Source organism: Rana temporaria, chromosome 10, assembly GCF_905171775.1.
Source record: "Rana temporaria chromosome 10, aRanTem1.1, whole genome shotgun sequence".
NCBI lineage: Eukaryota > Metazoa > Chordata > Amphibia > Anura > Ranidae > Rana > Rana temporaria.
In genome coordinates this window covers 27,346,077-27,363,413 of record NC_053498.1, presented here as the reverse complement: position 1 = coordinate 27,363,413, position 17,337 = coordinate 27,346,077, and positions in this window count along the sequence as shown.

The window sequence follows — 17,337 nt, the reverse complement described above, 5'->3', positions numbered from 1 at the left end:
GAGAATGTCTAAACATTGCAACAATTTTCTGGGCGAAGTGGGGCATTATGTGACAGAATATGCAGGGGTGCCAATATTTTTGGCAATGACTGTATACTGTATATATAGAGAGAGACTGTTTTACCTTCCAAAGGATTTATATTTCTTTCCATCCAGTCCTGACCTTTACACATCTCCATCACACAGCACAACTCTGTCTAACAGTGCAGGAGAACTTATACTGTATTTCTCTTCTGAAGTTAGGTAACACTTAAAGTGATTGTAAACCCCCCTGAGACATTTTTACATATAGGTAAGCCTATAAAAAGGCTTACCTATATGTACTGGAAATATCTCCTAAATGTGCGCAAACAAGGCGCCTCTAAAGCCTCGTACACACGATCAGTCCATCCGATGAGAACGGTCTGAAGGATCGTTGTCATAGGTTAACCGATGAAGCTGACTGATAGTCGTGCCTACACACTATTGGTTAAAAAAAACGATCGTGTCAGAACGCGGTGACGTAAAACACAACGACGTGCTGAAAAAAACGAAGTTCAATGCTTCCAAGCATGCGTCGACTTGATTCTGAGCATGTGTGGATTTTTAACCGATGGTTGTGCCTACTAACAATCGTTTTTTCCCATCGGTTAGGAATCCATAGGTTAAATTTAAAGCAAGTTGGATTTTTTTTAACCTATGGTTAAACCACCTATGGGGCCTACACACGATCGGTTTGGACCGATGAAAACGGTCCATCAGACCATTGTCCTCTGGTTAACCTATCGTGTGTACGAGGCCTAAGTGCAGAAGTATAAAACTTTTAATATCCCCTAAAGGGGTTAAAAACCCTTACAAGAACGTGGATGAAACAGGCATGTAGCAGGTAAGTACGTCCAGGAGATGTTCCAGTGGCAGGGCAGTTCCAGTCTGATAGTAAAGCTTCCAGGGAAGTCCACGAGATAACAGCCGACTTGTGCTGTGAATGTTTAGGGGACACAATAACGCTGTATCCTGGTGATAATGTCAGAGGAAGCGAGACAGAAACCAGCATGGAACACAAACGGGAAGTGGACAGGAAGTGTGTCATAGAGGCGGGACGCGTTTCCGAAAAGCTCATTGGTTCCTTCTTCAGTTCCGAAAACGGGATTGCATCGCTGGATCCTGGAAGAGGTTACTTACCTTGTCCCCGGGATCCTGCGATGTATTCCCGCAGTGTACGGTGGCTGGATCTTCCGCCTGATGCTCTGTGTGCACTGGCTTCTGTTCCCTGCGAGTGTCGCGATGCAGGGGGGCGGAACAGGCTGCAAATTCAAAATGTATAAAACACACACACACTGATACATTGTAATCCTATTGGATTACATTACTAAATAAAATAAATTAACCTTGTGTTTGGAAACTGCAGAACGACCATGGTAACAAAAAAACGTGCCTCTACCTCAAAAGCGGTATATGACCTGCTGGAAAACAGCGACATTGATGCAGAATCGCTTGCAGAATTAAGTGATAGCAATTCGTAGGGAAGTTCATCATCAAACACAGAAAGCAGTTTCAGCGATGATCCTGCGACTGTGCCCAGTGATGTGTGGACTTGGTGCTCGATTGACTGCGGTACGGAGCACGTAGCGCCCCCAAGATTCCAGTTGACTGGAGCACCTGATATCAAAGTGGATGTTGAGGATGACAACCCCTTGGCATACCTCCAACTTTTTTGACCGATGTTATTGAAAAAATTGTTACGAAGACAAATCGGTACCAGGAGCAACAAGCTGCTACCCATCAGAGGTTTTCAAGGAGCAGAAAGTGGGAACCAGTGACCAAAGAGGACTGGAAGTTTCTGGGCCTAATAATTCTTCAGGGAGTGGTGGGGAAACCCCTGTAGAAGTGGTATTGGACAACCAACAAATTACTAGCCACTCCTTTTTTTTGCACAGTTATGTCGGAATACAAATTTTCTCTGATAATGAAATATTTGCACTTTGCAAATAATAAAGAATTTGATGAGACTTTTCATCCAGCTCCAAAACTCAAAAAGATTTGGGAGGTTTATCAAATTATTATTATGAATTTCCAGCAGACCTATGTACGACCTATGTACAAGATAGAGACATTGGTATCAATGAAAGTCTAATGGCCTACAAAGGAAGATTCAGCTGCATACAGTATATGGCGTCAAAGAGAGCATGATTTGGCATAAAATCATTCATGCTATGTGAATCCAGCACTGGTTACATATGGAATTCTGTCCTATACACCGGGAAAGGAACCAAATTCAACAAACCATTCAGAAATTATGGAATGGCTACTGATTTGGTTCTTTCTTTGATTGAGCCATTGCTAAATCAGGGTTACTGTGTAACCACAGACAATTTTTATACTCTTTGAGTTCCTTCTACACAACAAGACGGATGCATATCGGACCGTTAGGGCTAATCGGCGTGACATGCCGCCAACCTTTGCCAATAAAAAGCTCAAGGCAGGAGAAATGGTTGCCTGGCAGAAAGGCAAAATTATGGCACTGAGGTGGCGCGACAAAAAAGATGTGTGCCTAATGAGTACTATTCACAACACCTCTACTGTCATGGTACACACAAATGGTTGGAAAAGACATAATGAAACCACAAGTCGTGATGGATTACAACAACACCATGGGAGTTGTAGACAGAGCTGACCAGGCCATGACATTTTATCCAGCGATGAGGAAACAATAAAAAAAATATTACAAAAAATCTTCAGGCATCTTACTGAACAATGTTTGTGGAATGCCTTTATTCTGCTAAAAAAAAATAGTGACAAGCCTGTGGTTCATGCAGACTTTGTTTGGAAAGTTTCCGAACTTTCTGAAGCACCAAACACCAACGTCTGATCTATGACACACTTCCTTTCTGTGTATGCTCCACCCTTCTTCCTGAGTTTGTATTTCCTGTCTAATGGAGAACAGCTTACAGGCCGCATGTAACAAGGGCACATGTATTCTGCATTGTAAGCTACAGGCAGTATCATCTTTTGATCGCACAATACTACTACCTGTTCATCTGCTGTAACCTGTCATCTGATGTATTCTGATGTTTGGATTAAAGCAACTTCTGTGAATAAAATCAGTATTGGTGAGTTCAAGCTATCTGATAAGGATTGTCCTCAGTGATTATATCTGCTTATACAGGCCAGGCATAGAGGTCTCACAAGGGATAAGTCGCTTCACAACAATCGGAGTCAGAATAGACCACATCCCACCAACGGAAAATAAGTCTGCACCCACATGGATGTGTGTGGTTTGCTGCTCTAATTAGTAAATAAAATTATTCAGCGCTGGAAACAATAAAACTAAAAATATGCAAGCCAGCACTAAAGGTAAATTCAAAAAACACCTAAATAGAACATAGTAAGACTAATAGTGCAGCGCAAAACAATGTATATAAACTAAAATAACATAACAAAAAAATTATTCAATGAATGGCTACACAGCGCTACACAGGAAGTCTATGTGCGTTCCACTGCGCTCCACTGTCTTCCAATCGCATCCAGGACACAGCATACCATCGCATCCGCAGCACTAGCGCGGCCCCTGTGGACGGGAGGACACCAGTGAGAGGCGGTGAACTCGTTTTCTTGGTTTTTATCATTCATAATCACTGTACGGGCATACACTAGGGACTTGTCATCCAGCTTGGCTAATGGGCTGTTGTGTAGACAATACTGTACCATGATTATGTTATTGTTTTTTTTGTCTCCACATATGACCCTGCTTGAGTATTAACCCATACAGTACCAGTTTGATCTGAAGGTTTGTTTTGTGGTAAGCACACATCCCAGTTGTTGTTTGGGACTTATCCACATTATTGGTGCAGTATCTGGTGCCAGGTGCACTTATACCAGCTATAGATCACCCTCCACACCATCAGTATCATTCAGGTTTCACTATTTTATTAATTTATTTGGATGATTATCCACATATTAGCGCTGTTTTTATCAGTTTGAACACCTGTTCACGTTTATTGATTCTACTAGTTTTATACTTGGAAATGGTTTTACCTTTTTAAAAAATAGCTGCTCACAAAGTTTATGCCATCTGACACTACCGGCATAGCTTTTTCACATCTTACTTAGCTTTTACTATCCACATTTGTTTGTTTCCACCTCTAACACACTCGGGTTGAGTCACTCAGTCTCCTTGGCGCCGGAAGTGCAATTATAGGCCGTTCTCTTTTGCACCCTTTTATATATAATGTGATAATATGTCGGTTGAAAATGGTGCCTGATGTATTGTTTTAAAACATAGTTGTAGCTTTAAGAAGATGTAAACACTGAACGGTATAAAAAATATAATGGGAAAAAAGGAGTCTCAATTCATTTGGGCCCACTTTTCATGGGCTTGCGGCTGCTTTCCTATTACTTAAAATGGCAACAGCAGTTTGCCTCAGCATCAGTGTATTTTAGATTGCCCCTTTAAGTATGCCTACTAATGCTTAAGGCAACAACAATTTCTGCCTCAGATGTACTATTTTAATTTTATTGCCCTCTTAAGAAAAGTTCTAGTTTCTTCCAGGACCTTCCTGAATCTTGGAATTCCCTATAACAAGGGTTTTCTCTCAGCAGTCATGCAGAGTGGTCAGCGGCGACACTGAAAGCTTCCCTCCCTCCCTTCGTCGCTGGCACTTTAAGAGGATTGACACCTTGTTTTAAGGGGGACTGTTTAATAATTTTGATTAATTTATGCTTGAGTCATGAGGACTGAGCAGATTTCTTGCTTCAAATGCATATCTAGAAAGATATTGTAAATACAGTTTGTTAATTATTTAAACCAATAAAGCACTGCGGCCATGTTTACTCCATTTCTGTTGGTGTTTTTGTTTTTTATTGGAATATTGCAGCCTGTAATCCCATGTAAAGGTGTTGGCGCTAAAAACATACAAAATTAATGTGAACATTATTATGAAAACGCATAAATAAATAAAATCTTCTGCTTTGATGTTCCTTCAAATAAAAGTTTCACCACAAGTGCTCATGAGGTAGATGGCAACTTACCAAAGGTGTCTGACCACTTTTTACAGTAGGTTAAAATGCTCTTAGATTGAATGGACCAGGGGAATCCTAGGTAGGCATCTCTCCACTATGTTACCCCCTCCAGATGGTGGCTGAGGATAAGGGAACATGTTCCACCAAGGACACAGAAAAAACTCCTATGGCATAGTAAGTTTTAATAAAAAAAAATCTAAAAAAGGTAAAAAAAGATTTTGCACTCACTTGTGACTGTGCTATGCCCAGCACTAAGGTGCCCACATAATGTGCAGGTAGATATATCGGATATACCAAAAGGAGGTCACATAGAGGACCCGGACGTGACGAGTCTGTGCTTCAACGTACGTTTCACCTTACTGGCGTCATCAGGAAGTGACGAACTGCCATTTCCTGTTTGCTTTTATAATGCGCAAAAGGGTGTGATTGGCTAGGCTCCCCAAACAGTTAAGCTTAGCTCACAGCTACCTGCTGGACTCTTCAAGCTTGAGGATCTACAGTGGGATACTGTGAGTAAAGTTGTTGATATAGGAGACAGCAGTTGCTATGAAATACAGATCGCTGCATTCAGCTTAAAGGCCCTTTTTCTGTACTGCTGTCTGCCTAGTTCTATTTTTGTCCAAGGAGTCTGCCAAGCGGCTATTGCATTTGCCTAAGGGTGTTCTGTACCCTACACCTCTCCCTCCCTGTTCCGGTAAGAAAAAGAAAACTTTCTTTGTGTAGCACCCTAGAGTTTAGGCAGGGTTACTCCTCACAAATGTACTTGCCAGGAGTAGCTATCCTGGTTGACTGCTAGAGATCTATTACTTTCTCCCTAAGTTTGGACTTATTGCACTTTTCTCTTCTACCACTAGGTGACTGGGTACTTGGTGGTACTAGATACGAGAAGGGCAACGCAAGTTCAGGTTATGGGTGTATGGGGTATCTCAGCCAATGGGCAGGGGTTTTCTTGAATCCCTTGGCCTGCTGGGAGAGCCTATATATTCAGGTGGAGTCAGGTGATCTGTGCCACCTGGACGGCTGGGTGGACGTGTGTTGTATTGCCCGGGCTGCTAGGCCAGAAATGGGGCCTTAAAGGGGCTATCCAGAAGCAAGAGAGCAGCGCAGGGTTGGGACTACGGCTTGCAGTCCAACCACTAAAGGACTATCTGCCTTATTACCAGGGACCACAGTAAGTAACTGAACCAAGTACCGGAGTAGTATTCTTACCAACTGAACAATCAGGAAATTTCAGTGGGAATTAAGTCGGGGGCCCAGCCAGCGCTGGTGATGCTTGCAGAATGGTGTGCAGTTTCCCGCCCCTCTCCCTCCCATCGGCTTTGACATGCTGGATGGAGAGGGACATCTGTGTGTAACAGAGCAGGCAGCCAATAGCGCTGCTCTTCTGAGTGGGAGGGCATGACTGCTAAGTTGCTCTGCCTCCCACCACCTCCTTAGCCAATCAGATTGTCCAGGCCAACATATTTGACCAGAAGAGGCTAGTGGCCAGAGCAGGGCGGGATGCAGAGGATCTGACATACCTGAACATGAAGAAGGTATGTTACAGTCTCTGACCATCTCCTGTATCATGTCAGCAGTCTCTGACCATCTTCTGTATCATGTCTGCAGTCTCTGACCCTCGCCTGTAGTACGTTTTGCAGTCTCTGACCCTCTCCTGTAGTATTTCTGCAATAAAGGAGGGCTACAGGCATGAATGATTGTAATGTACTGCCACTGCTGGTCATGGTCACTGATGAATTAATGTTTTTGTGCGTGTTTGCTAAATAAATTTGGCCGGTCTGGATAAAGTCCAGGGCCAAATTTTTGTCCCAGTCCAGCCCTGATCAAGCTAGGGACCGAGCAGGCCAGCCGGGGTGAACCTTGAGAGGTATCTAGAGGGCCAAGCTAGGGACTTAGCAGAGAAGTGGGGATGACGCTTGAGGAAGATACCACTGTAAAGATTGGAGGAGCAACTACCTAAGGGTGTCCTGGCCATAACCCTCTCTCCCCCAAAAAGGTTTGTTAAAAGAAATAAACTTTCTTTTGCAACCAAGAAGTGTCTGGCTCCCAATAACTTTAACAACTTATACACCCACCGTGCCTCACAACCCACTACATACAGAATGATATCAGCTGCCCCTATCTATCCATTAAAATGCATGTGCCTCCACTGTGGGGACACTCATTGTTTAGTGTTAGGACCACAGATATTACAGGGTGCCTTGGCGCGGCTCTGTGGCTCACGCATGCGTTTGCAAATGCGTGCGGACTAGACCCCTGTTTTTAACGCATAGTGTTAGACAGGTTAATTGGTTGTCTGCTAGCTGGTCGGTAAGTAGGCTTGGTTTTTCCCTGGGCATTCCCCAGGTTTTTGTTGTTATCTGTTTTAGCCTTCCAATGCTACTTACTGTGATAGCCAGCTATAGATGGGGGCGGTGGACATGTTTGTGTTTCACCTATGGTGCTTGTAGTGTCCAGCAGTGCACCAACACCTTTGCAGCCACTGTGCTATATGCTGGGTGTTTGGTGTGCTCTTGTACCTTTAAGAAGGGGTGGCTCCCCTTCAGTCCACCTGCCCCTATCTATCCATTAAAATGCATGTGCCTCCACTGTGGGGACACTCATTGTTTACAGGGAGTGCAGAATTATTAGGCAAGTTGTATTTTTGAGGATTAATTTTATTATTGAACAACAACCATGTTCTCAATGAACCCAAAAAACTCATTAATATCAAAGCTGAATATTTTTGGAAGTAGTTTTTAGTTTGTTTTTAGTTTTAGCTATTTTAGGGGGATATCTGTGTATGCAGGTGACTATTACTGTGCATAATTATTAGGCAACTTAACAAAAAAAATATATATACCCATTTCAATTATTTATTTTTACCAGTGAAACCAATACAACATCTCAACATTCACAAATATACATTTCTGACATTTAAAAACAAAACAAAAACAAATCAGTGACCAATATAGCCACCTTTCTTTGCAAGGACACTCAAAAGCCTGCCATGCATGGATTCTGTCAGTGTTTTGATCTGTTCACCATCAACATTGCGTGCAGCAGCAACCACAGCCTCCCAGACACTGTTCAGAGAGGTGTACTGTTTTCCCTCCTTGTAAATCTCACATTTGATGATGGACCACAGGTTCTCAATGGGGTTCAGATCAGGTGAACAAGGAGGCCATGTCATTAGTTTTTCTTCTTTTATACCCTTTCTTGCCAGCCACGCTGTGGAGTACTTGGACGCGTGTGATGGAGCATTGTCCTGCATGAAAATCATGTTTTTCTTGAAGGATGCAGACTTCTTCCTGTACCACTGCTTGAAGAAGGTGTCTTCCAGAAACTGGCAGTAGGACTGGGAGTTGAGCTTGACTCCATCCTCAACCCGAAAAGGCCCCACAAGCTCATCTTTGATGATACCAGCCCAAACCAGTACTCCACCTCCACCTTGCTGGCGTCTGAGTCGGACTGGAGCTCTCTGCCCTTTACCAATCCAGCAACGGGCCCATCCATCTGGCCCATCAAGACTCACTCTCATTTCATCAGTCCATAAAACCATAGAAAAATCAGTCTTGAGATATTTCTTGGCCCAGTCTTGACGTTTCAGCTTGTGTGTCTTGTTCAGTGGTGGTCGTCTTTCAGCCTTTCTTACCTTGGCCATGTCTCTGAGTATTGCACACCTTGTGCTTTTGGGCACTCCAGTGATGTTGCAGCTCTGAAATATGGCCAAACTGGTGGCAAGTGGCATCTTGGCAGCTGCCCGCTTGACTTTTCTCAGTTCATGGGCAGTTATTTTGCGCCTTGGTTTTTCCACACGCTTCTTGCGACCCTGTTGACTATTTTGAATGAAACGCTTGATTGTTCGATGATCACGCTTCAGAAGCTTTGCAATTTTAAGAGTGCTGCATCCCTCTGCAAGATATCTCACTATTTTTGACTTTTCTGAGCCTGTCAAGTCCTTCTTTTGACCCATTTTGCCAAAGGAAAGGAAGTTGACTAATAATTATGCACACCTGATATAGGGTGTTGATGTCATTAGACCACACACCTTCTCATTACAGAGATGCACATCACCTAATATGCTTAATTGGTAGTAGGCTTTCGAGCCTATACAGCTTGGAGTAAGACAACATTCATAAAGAGGATGATGTGGTCAAAATACTCATTTGCCTAATAATTCTGCACTCCCTGTAGTGTTAGGACCACAGATATTACAGGGTGCCTTGGCGCGGCTCTGTGGCTCACGCATGCGTTTGCAAATGCGTGCGGACTAGACCCCTGTTTTTAACGCATAGTGTTAGACAGGTTAATTGGTTGTCTGCTAGCTGGTCGGTAAGTAGGCTTGGTTTTTCCCTGGGCATTCCCCAGGTTTTTGTTGTTATCTGTTTTAGCCTTCCAATGCTACTTACTGTGATAGCCAGCTATAGATGGGGGCGGTGGACATGTTTGTGTTTCACCTATGGTGCTTGTAGTGTCCAGCAGTGCACCAACACCTTTGCAGCCACTGTGCTATATGCTGGGTGTTTGGTGTGCTCTTGTACCTTTAAGAAGGGGTGGCTCCCCTTCAGTCCACCTGCCCCTATCTATCCATTAAAATGCATGTGCCTCCACTGTGGGGACACTCATTGTTTAGTGTTAGGACCACAGATATTACAGGGTGCCTTGGCGCGGCTCTGTGGCTCACGCATGCGTTTGCAAATGCGTGCGGACTAGACCCCTGTTTTTAACGCATAGTGTTAGACAGGTTAATTGGTTGTCTGCTAGCTGGTCGGTAAGTAGGCTTGGTTTTTCCCTGGGCATTCCCCAGGTTTTTGTTATGATATCAGCTATCCCTGACCCTGGAGGTTCTCATTGGATCAAAGGAGGCCTGGGACCTTGCTAAATGTGTTAATTTTTAAAAGTGACAGGCGCCTATCTTTCCACCTTGCTCTACATCCACCATGCCTAGTAACCTGCACCCTGAGGTGGAATGTCAGCCTTCCCTGACTCTGAGGGTCACCACCAGGCCTCTAGAGGTCAGGGAGAGCGCTACACCTTTATCCTCAAAAAATAATTGCTGTAACTGCAGTGCTCCAGTTTGTCAGATTATCTAAATCTGCTAGTACATCTAACACTCCCCTGCTAGTACATCTAACACAATTCAGCAGTCCAAAGGTGCCCCCTCCCCCGTGATCCTTCATCCAGAGTGGGGTCACTATAATACAGGAGGTGTATTACTGTCCAGATCACCAGGTGAAAACAAAGAGAAAAAGCCTAATAAAAGAAAACAAATTCAGCCACCACATCTAATGATTGAGCAGAATTATATTACAGTTCTGTGTTTTGGATTAATATCACTTCGTTCCAATTTTGTGTGTTTTCTGCCAACTCTATGGAGGGGATAAAAACAGAGGAAAGGAAGAAATGAAGATGGAGGGGGGATGTATATATTGGAAAAGAGAACGATGGGTATGGTGACAGAATCTGAGGGGGGGGGGGTTAAGGGAGAGAAGGGGGTATAGTAACTACAGGTGGCCTCTTGCCATGGGACTAAAACTGTGGAACAATGGAAGCCCTGAAAGTTCTTAAAATGGTCCTGAGGAACCCAAGTTCGGGTGTTTTTCTCTAATCTATCATCTGTGTCAGCTAAAATGCCTTCCATACTCGTGATATAGACCAGGCATCTCCTTTATTGCGGGCCAATCGTTGCCTGCGTTCCGGTTTTAAACGGCCGTCCTGGTTATTTGGACATTTATATCATTTGTGGCCCGCGACGATCTCCCAGCGCCGGGGCCACAAAAGATGTATATGCTGGCTGCCTTGGAGGGGACAGCGAGGAGGCGGGACGAGTGCCGTAATACAGGAAGAGAATTTCCTGTTTACATGCGGGTGGCCTCTGTAATAGGAAGTCCCATCTCCGGCGCTGCCATTAGACGATTGTCCATCAAAGAAGCGGGACTTTCTATTAAAGAGGCCGCCATGTAAACAGGATATTCTCCTGTATGTAATCTTTGGCACTTGTCCCGCCCCCTCCCTGTCCCCTCCAAGGCTGCAGATGGATGGGCATCAATCAGGCTGCACTGATAGCAATAGTGGGTGCTGCATTCCTGGCAATGGTAGGTGCTGCATTCCTAGCAATTGGGGGTGCTGCATTTATGGCATTGGTGGGCCTGCAGATGGGCACTTGTGAGGCTGCAGATGGGCACTGACCCTTATTTTGCTTCACAGTTCTTTATTTCAAATTTAAGATTTTTTCCCTGAAACTTTCTTTTTAAAGTGAATAAATACGGTATATCCAAATAATACGAGTTCATCTCTTTACTCGCACACAGCCGCAAAGGCAAGATAATTATTGTTGGGCAGTGTATTAGTGCTCGAACGAACACACTTAAGCCGCGTACACACGATCGGTCCATCCGATGAGAACGGACCGATGGACCGTTTTCATCGGTTAGCCGATGAAGCTGACTGATGGTCAGTCGCGCCTACACACCATTGGTTAAAAAAACGATCGTGTCAGAACGCGGTGACGTAAAACACAACGACGTGCTGAAAAAAACGAAGTTCAATGCTTCCAAGCATGCGTCGACTTGATTCTGAGCATGCGTGGATTTTTAACCAATGGTCGTGCCTACTAACGATCAGTTTTGTCCTATCGGTTTTGTCCTATTGGTTAGCAATCCATCGGTTAAATTTAAAGCAAGTTGGCTTTTTTTTAACCGATGGTTAAATAACCTATGGGGCCCACACACGATCGGTTTTGACCGATGAAAACGGTCCATCAGACCGTTGTCCTCTGGTTAACCTATCGTGTGTACGAGGCCTTAGACCAAATTTTAATGGTTCAAAAAACGTCAGGCAAAATGGTCGGCCCCCACGCATGTTCACTTCATCAAATCTGGCCCTCTTTGAAAAAAAGTTTGGACACCCCTGATATAGACTATTTACAACCCAACAGACACCATGGATGGTGTCTGTTGGGGAAGTTAATGGTGGGGAATTCTAGTTGACAAAATGTTGCATGCTTTTTATAAGGGAAGAGTAGATCACAAAGTGAAGTATGGAGCATTTGGGAGAATGTTGCCAACTAATTTAGCATATATGTTGAAATTTGCTCCAGGACTCCTTTGCTGTTTTCCACTCCCAGCAAATACGTATTATCGTCCACTTATGAGATCGGTAGTACCAGAGTATATCAAGAAGTGCCATCTTATTGGGATCAAATCATTTTTTTTTTGTTGGTCTTGCATGCAATGTAAAGGCTTTTTTCTCTCGTTTCCGGCATGGAGTGGAACTCCAAGTCTATTTTCTATCTCCCAACAAATATCCTGTATTGGGATCTGTTTTTAGCATACGCCGTTTCCGTAAGGCCTTAGGCGGCCTAAAGTTATTCCACCTATGAGGTGGAATAACAATGTTAAAGTATGGCCGCCGTTCCCGCCGCAAGGTTCGAATTTTTTATGCCGTTTGCGTAAGTCGTCCGCGAATCGGGGTTTACGTCCACGTCAAAATCAATAGGCCTGTACGGCGTACTTAGCCGCAATGCGCACTGGGAAATGTAGGCACCCGGCGCATGCGCAGTAACAAAAAACGTCAAAACATGAGGTCAAGCCTCATTACCATACAACACGCCCCCCTCCAACCCATTTGAATTAGGCGCCCTTACGCCCGCCGCGTTTATACTACGACGCCCTAAGTAAGGAGGTAAGTGCCTTGAGAATCATGTACTTGCCTCTCTTACTTAAGGCGGCGTAGTGTAAACACGCTAGGCTACGCCGACCTAGTTTTGCGCGCCCCTACCTGAATCTACCCATTTGTTTTTGTTTTTATTTTGTGTTTTATATGTTTCAATAGATGCATTTGGCATCCTCGAATTGTATATACTTGCAGATTATTAAAAAAAAATGTTTTACATTTCTAAGTAGTGCCTATAAAGTCCATCTTTTCTACCATATCTCCCAACAAATATAGATGGGTTACAGGTTAATTTTTCTCAGAGAATAGGTGCAGGTACTGCCTATTCCAAGACACCACTTGTCTCCACCCCCTACCCACCTTCAAGTGCTGTCTCTTGGTTCCATCCCTTACCCACCTCCCAGCACCACTCTTTTTAGAGAATACACAGAACTATTTATTTGATGTAATTTGTATAGAATGTGATAGTGAAAACACCAAAAGCAGTAAAATAGATCCCCTGCAGCCAGCAACAATAGACCCCCCCCCCCCCGCAACACCAGATCTTCCAGCAGTCAGCATCAGTAGACCTCTCCCTCAATAGTAGATCCCTCCCAGGAACAACTGACCCCCAGCAACATAAGACCCCGGCAGCAACAATAGCCCCCACCAGTAATAATAGATTGTCCAGAAGCCAGCATCAATAGACCATCCAGCACACCCCTTCATCTCTTCTCATTACATTCATTCAGTGCATGGATGGGTATATATGTGAACTATCCAGGGGTAACTCTGCCTTATCAGAAATATTGAATAAGCTAAAAAAAAAAAAAAAATCCGGATTAACTTTAAGATAGTTTCAATATTATTCCTGAATATTAATTGAAGTGAAATCTTCCCTTTTAGAACATAGAGTTGGTATTCAAAAGGCAAACTTTAGGATGTCATCCTTGGTATACACTGTTTTTTGTGTAGAAACACTGCAAAAAAACAAACATATTTAACATTAGTGAAATGGAAGTATATAGAAAGTACAAACTTTTTGTAGATATCAAAAAAATGCAAGCAAAAACATAGTCAATCCTACCTAATGCATTTTCAGGTATACATTTTTTTTACAGAAGGAGCAGAAAATCTAACTAATAAATTGTAAATAAACAGACTTTTGGGCTCTATTCACACCTGGACCTTTTGGGATTGCGGCAGAATTACTGCGATTCTGCCTGAGATCTCAAAATGCACTACAATCGCAAAACGCAGATGTGAATGGAGCCTTATGCAGCCAAATAAGGGTACTCACAGACCTAAGACATACGTGCTTGTCATATATAAATTGTTCCATTAGGCTAGGTTCACATCTATGCAGGTTGCGGTTGATGTTGGCTGACGCGTTTTGCATTTTTGATGTGTTATTAAGTCCGAAGACTTCAAAGAGTCTTGGGTGGAACAAAGCCTTCAGTCCTGTGTGAGTGTACAGACTCATAAGAGAGGCTGGGTTCACACTACTACACTACTTTCATCCTACTTTGCTCTGCTACATTGGTCCTACATTTATCCTACATTGGTCCTACATCCATCCTACTTTCATGAACAGGATACTACTTTGGTCCGACTTCAATGATATTCAATGGGCCTGAAGTAGGATCAATGTAGGACCAAAAGTAGTACAGGGAGCATTTTCGAAGTCGGACTGACTTGTGTAGGACGCTACAAGACGCTCTCATAGGGAAACATTGAACACAGAGCAAAGTAGGATGAAAGTAGTGTAGTAGTGTGAACCCAGCCAGAGGCCTGGTGAAAGCTTAGTCCTCCCGTCAGGAGACAGGTGTGGTCCCATTAGTGGAGGTGCACTACTCAGGAGACAGCATTCCATGCTGGAGGAGAGATTCCTTACTGTCATGTATCAGGTGTGAGGCCAAGGTGCTTTGAGGGCTCCCCTTGGGGCTAAGTGCAGTGCACCCCTGGAAGTGGTACAGAGAGTGCAGTGCCCAAAGAAGCGGTTTGCCAGTTGCTGTGGTTTGATGTGCTGAACTCCGGACGGTTCCTGGAACATTCAAGATACACTGTAGGGCAGGTGTACTTGCGGAGTACCAGGTGAACTTGGCAGATGGACAATCCGGAAACAGGACCAGGAGCCAGGTCAGGGGTCATGCACAGTAAATCAGTCAATGTGAAATTCAGGTAGCAGAACTGGAACAAGCCGGGGTCATACACGGTGAGACAGGTTGCAGCAGAGCCGGTGAGCCAAGCCAAGATCAAACACAGTGGAGCTGACAAGACCAGGGTCAATAGTGCAAGCTAGAGGTCAAACCAAGAGATCAGCATAACAGGTTAAGCAAGCCGGGTTGGTAACGGGAGGTCAAAGCTCATTATACTGTACACAGGGGAGCTGACGATAATCCAGCAATGTACAGGTTTATATAGGCCAGGAGGCGCCATGGCGCATCTGCGTACGCCGTTAGCGTTGACGCTTATCTGCATACACTTGTTCGCGCAGCCATGCATCTGCGTACGCCGATACGTAAAGGGAAGCACGCTTGATGCGGCCATAATGGGTTTTGGCAAGATTGCCAGTTTTTTGGCCATTTCCCTGAAACTTACCCACAGGACTGAGAAGGTCGGGACAGCTAAAGAAACGTATGACTCCCTTTACTGCTACCAGCAATAATGTCAGAACCTGAATCACCTGCTTGTGGCACTGTGTTTCCTAGAGTAGAAGGTTAGTCTCCACCTGATGCTGGCTGCTGGGCGGGTATATACAGTAGGTCCTCCTCTGCCATTACACTTTGGTTAATATGCACAGCTGCACCAGATTTAGTAAATCTACCCCAATCAGCTTCTTGGTTTTATTGTCAAAGCTTAACTGAACAAGCTGAAGTTCGAAGCTGATTGGTTACTATGCACAACTGCACCAGATTCTGTGTGCACCAGTTTTTGTAAATCTCCCCTTTTGTGTCAGTATATTGAGTTGCTTGCTGTGCTAGTGCCATTTATCCTGCTCTGCTCCTGATCTTGCTCTAGCCCTGCTTCCTGTACCCTGTATCCTGCTGCCTTACAACTGCTCCCCTTGTTCATGGGCCCAGCCCTGATTCCACCCTTTCTTTGCATCCCTGGTGTTCCCTGTGTTTCTCATCTTGTACATACTGGGGCAGATTCACGTACAGCGGCGCATATTTCCGCCGGGCGTAGCGTATTTAAGATACACTACGCCGCCGTAACTTACTTTTTTTTTCCGAATCCTCAAAGAATCCGCGCCGTAAGTTACGGCGGCGTAAGGGCGCGCAATTCAATTTGATGTGATGGGGGCGTGTTTTATGTAAATACGTCGTGACCCAACGTAAACAACGTTTTTTTGAACGGCGCATGCTCCGTCCGTGGGGGTATCCCAGTGCGCATGTGTGGTGTCCCAGTGCAGGTATCTGCTGTAGGCCCTCGGCTTGTGGGGTCTCCCCTGCAGGGACTCAGCTAGTTATGATGTGATTTATACTGTTATGGTTGATAATACGTTTATTAGGTGTGTATAGCTTTAAGGGGGTTTAGTCAGCCATCTCATGTTCAGTCAGAGTGTATTACCATCTCATGTTCAGTCAGAGTGTATTAGAGTCGGGAGGACTAAATGCTAGACAAGACCTTATTGTGTTGTGTTATACTACAGGTCAGTCTCTATGATCCACAGCTCTCAACCAATAGGCTTCAGTCTGATCAGGCCCTTATAATGGATTGTACTTCCTGTTTAAGCCAGTCTAGTGCTTCACACAGTTCCTGGCAGAGCAGAGCAAAACACAGTCAGAGAAGAAGCAGTGCAGGCCAGAAGCCTCCAGTTCAGGAGAAAATACAGCAAAGAGTGGAGTATCCCTAAACATTACAGAACCAGTACTTCAGCTCACTTATCGGATCAATCCGTTATTCCGGCGAAAGGCCTCAAGTCTACAGACACTTCAGTAAGTGTATCTATTTTTCAGCCTAGTTAAGCATAGGCCCTGAACTACTAATCCGGCTTTCGCAGCCGAGTATATTTATATATGATCAGCTAAGCTCAAGCATTATCAGCCGTGTGATCCAGAGACTGCCTGCAGAACATTTTGACACTCTGTTTAAACGCTGTGAAGATTTTGACACCTGCCTTCATGCCAGTAAAGCCTTCGTTGTTTTAACCCCTGTTGTGGAATGTGTTATTACCATCCTAACTAGCGGGGATACGGAGGCCCCCGGAGCTGTAGTTTCCCGGGGTATTCCAAGACTACAGTGGCATCACGTGACAAAGAGGGTTAATACCATCTGGCCCTCACTAAGGGTTAATACCACCTGACCCTGGGCTCCTAGCCCCAAGAACCAAGTAGCTAACCATCAAGCGCATGTGTGTGGCCGTGGGGTTCACCCTCCCCGGTCACCACACATGCTCGAAATTAAACGGGAACAAGCCAATGCTTATGACGATGACGTCATTCTACGCAAATCCCTATTCGCGAACGACTTACGCAAACGACGTAATATTTTTAAAATTCGACGCGGGAACGACGGCCATACTTAACATTGGCTGCGCCTCATATCGCAGGGGTAACTATACGCCGGAAAAAGCCGAACGCAAACAACGTAAAAAAATGCGCTGGCCGGACGTACGTTCATGGATCGCCGTATCTAGCTTATTTGCATACATGACACGGATTTCGACGGAAACGCCACCTAGCGACCAGCGGAAAAATG